The sequence below is a fragment of the Echinops telfairi genome, unplaced genomic scaffold (genome assembly GCF_000313985.2).
Source record: "Echinops telfairi isolate 266 unplaced genomic scaffold, ASM31398v2 ScPeMD7_7;HRSCAF=31, whole genome shotgun sequence".
NCBI classification, from domain to species: Eukaryota; Metazoa; Chordata; class Mammalia; order Afrosoricida; family Tenrecidae; genus Echinops; species Echinops telfairi.
In genome coordinates, this window is record NW_022103904.1 from 4,892,107 (window position 1) to 4,896,040 (window position 3,934).

A 3,934-nucleotide genomic window follows, 5' to 3' on the forward strand; every position below is an offset into this window, starting at 1 on the left:
GGATGTCCTGCAAACTTTTACCAAAAAGGAACTTAGTCGCTGCACAGTTTCTTTTGACTTGTCAAACCTTGCGAAGAAATCTCAGACTAGACCTTAGTTGGGAAGAAAGAAAGAAAACGGTCATTGTCATCAGGAAATCAGGAAATCAGTTCCATTGGGCGAATTGGTTAACGTTTATTGAATAAATATCGACTCTGTTTCGGGGTTGCTTCACAGTCTTTTGTTAAAGGGACGGAGAGTAAAGAGTTATTATCTGTAGTCAAAGGACGACAGAAGAGAACTGAAAAATATCAATACAAGTCATTCCGTGCCAGGTAAACAAAGGTGGCTCCGGTGATAGCTCAAAGAAGTATCGTTTTGTAATCGCAATTAGGATGAATATTTCTTCTTTTAAAAGGGCGATGAGGGAAGGGAATCGCTCCCCGTTCCTCTCCCGTTTAACATCTGTTTACAGTCTCACGCTAAGTGTGGTGGGCAGCCCAGGACCTTTGAGGGATCTTTGTTTCATAAACAAAACGAGAACTAGCAGAGTGCCACTCTAGCCAAGACATGTGTCATTCAAATAGATGCCAGCTCGCGCAACTGGGATCTCTAAGCAGAAAGGGCAGAGTTGTGGAGGCAAGTGCGGGAGTGATAGGCGTTGATCGATGTCTCTGCTGGAGCAGCGCTTTGTGGTACAGAGTCGTGTGAGGTTTCTAGAACAATTGCGTTGGAAACATTTGCCTTTTAATTATTTAAGTGTTGCGTTTATGCACATAAATGTCACACACACACACACAAGCACACACACGATTGGTCCCAGTTGAAAAGCAATATTGTGTCAGACCTTCAAAGAAAACCATCATCGTGGCATAGATGCCTTCATAGTTAAGAAACTCAATAATCCAGCTTTTTGTTTTAGTTTTAAACTAAGTTATGTTCTTCTTGTAGAACCTTTAGAAAGAAAACTGCCTGGGAGTTTGGCAACCACAGGGTTCCCCCCTAATTTTCAATGCATTTGAGGCATGCTGCAAAACAGCCTATTCTTTTCGCAATTTCTCTGGGAAAAGTGATGTTTTTATTTAAGGATACAATCGATTCCCATTTCAATAGACATCCTGATATTATCCTTCCTTTGAAAAGCAGCAATTCCATATTTGACATAAATCCCCCAGACCTAGGCATTAATGTCGTAGTCATTTTCACTCAAGAGAAATTTGTTGTTTCAGAGTAAGTTCTTATCTGTAATGGAAAGACTTATGTCCTAAAATACTGGTTTCCATTTTCGGAGGTTAGTAGAGAAGCCAGCCAAAATGATCCATTACTAGAAAGTAAAAGATTTCCTAACGACGAGTATGCTAGCTCTAAGCTGTTGTCTTTTAAAAGGTAATTGATTGTGAATTAAGCATAAATACAAATCATGACTTGTGTAACTGAAAAGTTGGTTCCCAAACTTTGTCTAAATTTTTAAAATGGTAACTGCATTTTACAGATGTGGATTTATAACCCCAATTTGATTTCTTCTGGTTAAAACTAACAACAGTGAGGTACTTAATTTGGTTTCTCAACATTTTTTTAGATTTAGATTTTTCAAACGGTGACAGTTGGTATAGACTTTCTCCTGTCAGTTCTTACTGATTTTCATGTGTAAAGAAATAAACATCAGAAAATCCCAAGGGACCTAAGATATTTGAACTAAGAGTTTATTAAACATACGCTTTCTGTGGAATGTTTATGTGGTGTGATTTGCTAAGGTTAGTTTAGAAATTATAGTACGTTTCAGAAGACGCCACTCTCATTCTGGAATATTTGACTTCTGACATTGGGAGATAATATAGCAATATCCACATTCTGTATCTCATATTCCTTATATATTATTGTATTAGGTCTCTAGACAACTTTTCATGTACAGTGTGATTGTTTCCTAGTTCCCAATGAAATAAAGATGAAATCAGTAGATTAATAGTTTGGAAAACTTAAGAAACAAAAATTAGAGACAATGGGAGAGAGAGAGCGCCCGAGAGAGAGAAACATTGCAAGGACAGTGCCCACATGTCCTACTCAGGCTTCCTTGTCTCTTGGGTATACTGTGTTCTGACTTTGTTATTAGTACTGAGACTCAATCTGAGGAACTCTAGCTTGTTTTAAACTTTATGAAATAATTCTCTCCCAGATTTTTAACAACATTAACAATAATCAATGGGTGGTAATTTCTCACAAATTCGTATACCCATACAATAAATCATTGTTTCATTTGACATGAATATGTTCAGATCTTTATTTTTTTGTCTTTAAACATCATTTTCATGATGTTCTTTACTTGATAATGAAGACCTGTATTCTTCCTGAATAACTGAGAGCATCCATTGTGTTCTCATAATGCTTTCTCTAATATATATATATTATATAAAAATATACATAATACCTCCAAGTTTCATATTGCAAGTACATTGTACTATGAGAGTTACTTCTGTAATGAGACGGGCAGAGTGAGACAAATCATGTGCATCTAGATGGGTTTCATCTCCCAGAAAGGCATTCGCCAATCACAGGAGATGGGGAGCACTCAAATCTTTTATTGTACCTGAGATTCCAGTACACATGGCTTTCCTTGGCACTTATTCCTGTGTCTGTGTCTTGCCCAAATTAGCAGTCCAGAGGGCAAGTCTGTTTCTTTCACAGTATGGCATCTTCGCATCTTCAGCCCAAAACTGCAGGAGAAAGGCTAATGCTGATGCCTTCTATGGATAAACAAAGGAAATTCTAGGAACCACTGGCCTTTTATGCCTCTCCTTAAATTGCACCTCTGCACTTAACAGCATCTAAAGGGAAACATACTGTGCAGACGCTTTCAGTGCTCAGAGCAGCACAGAACACCAGAAGGAGAGGCGAGGAGCCATCTGCCAGCCTTAGTCGAAAGTTCAGAAAAGGGCCCTTGTGTTTTATAAAGTAATTACATTGGAGGTAATGTTTTGCTTAACTTGAGCAGCCATAGAAACTAAAGTACACTTAGGAGAGAAGAATCCATGTTTCATTGAGAAACCTGTGGTTCGGCGGATCTCTGTGATATCATTAAGTGGTGCATTATTTATTCTTGTAAAGCCCGTGGAAGAACTTTCTCTTGTTTCAGTTCATGACTGTATTATGCTAAGCTCTGAGCTGTAGGAAACAGTATGGAGAAGAGGCTGGTGTGTGTGTGTGTGTGTGTGTGTGTGTGTGTGTACATGAGTGTATTTCATTAAAATCTGGCTCTGTCTCCTTGTGCTTCAGCTGTGTTATCAAATAAATGAGTGATGCTATCCAAGGCCAACTATTTAATACATGTGCTGTACATACTGGAGGACCATTCTAAAACTGAACTTTGGCAAGACATCTCAAAGGCAAAAGAGGTGGCTGTGTGTCTGTAGTGACATTGATAATAGTGTGTCAATGTGGTGCATCATTTGTAGACACTGGGCTCTTAGTTATGCCCGTCAAGAATCTAGCGGTCCTTATTCAGTCCAGCCAGATGCTAAAAGTCAAATCGTAGCCTCAACAACATGGTAAAAAAATGGCTACAGAAAGATAAAAGTGATATATATCCTGAAAAAATATCCTTCCTGATTTTTTCTATGTATCTTTCACTCAGCCGAAGAAGTGAGGCCTTGTAAAAGATGTCCTAAATATTTTCTCATCTATATTTATTTCTGCCATATATAATTATTAGATATCTGAAAGATGATTTATTAACACGTTAGCTCCTGGAAGATTTTTTCATTGTTTTGAGATGAATCTCACGATTGCTTAAGTCCCAACAATCCTGGGTAGCTCCTGTCTGTCTCTGTGGGTTGCTTCTGAGTTGCACTACATTGCACATGCATGGGGCAGTGCACAGCTGTAGAGCCTGGAACTGAGATGTAAACAAAAGCACATTTATAAACATTGTGGCTGAAATAAAAAGGGGAGGTTGGTTTTC